Below are 741 nucleotides of genomic sequence, written 5' to 3'. Positions count from 1 at the left end.
ATAGTTGAATCAATATAAAAAAGACGCGAGAGGGAGGTAATTAAACGAAAACAAAAGAGAAAGATGAAGGAAAATGGTAAAAAAAATTATTCTAATTTCCTTTATTTCTCTTTTCTTCTTCCCCTTTTCTCTCTTTCTCCTTTCTTTCTATTTCCTTCCGGCGATTGAGAAACAAAAATAAATCCGAAATATGAACTAGAAATTTATTTATACTAAATTAATTAAAACCACAAATTCCTTGGTATTTGAATAGTTTTCTTTTTTTTATCTTTTCAATTACTTAAAAAAAAAAAAGCAAAAAACGCGAAATTATTCCGTGCTTTAGTCTTTGGACGAAAGATAATCAATCTAAAAAGGAAGAAGGGCTACGTGACTACACAATTATATGCATTTGCCTTCACGTGCAATAACGAGTAAAAAAAAAAAAACATTTTTTTTCTTGTTTATCGGTTCCTTTAATTAAGATATTTAATTAATACAATATACTCGCAGCTATTAAATGCCTTAACAGAGATTCAAAACTGAAAATCCAATTTGTATTTTGATTTAAGCTCGTTAGACAAAGCGATGTCTCAAATGTATTTGTATATTACTGAATATTAGTATTTTCTTATCTTTTCCTTATCATAAATTATTTGCTATTAATTCATGCAGATTAATAAATGAAGTCATGAAATAAGAAATGTTATGAAGGCAAAAAAATATTTTGTTAATGAGTTTGTTAATGAGCATGAGTCATTA

The sequence above is a fragment of the Penaeus monodon genome, chromosome 23 (assembly GCF_015228065.2).
Source record: "Penaeus monodon isolate SGIC_2016 chromosome 23, NSTDA_Pmon_1, whole genome shotgun sequence".
Lineage (NCBI taxonomy): Eukaryota > Metazoa > Arthropoda > Malacostraca > Decapoda > Penaeidae > Penaeus > Penaeus monodon.
This window is presented reverse-complemented; position numbering follows the sequence as displayed.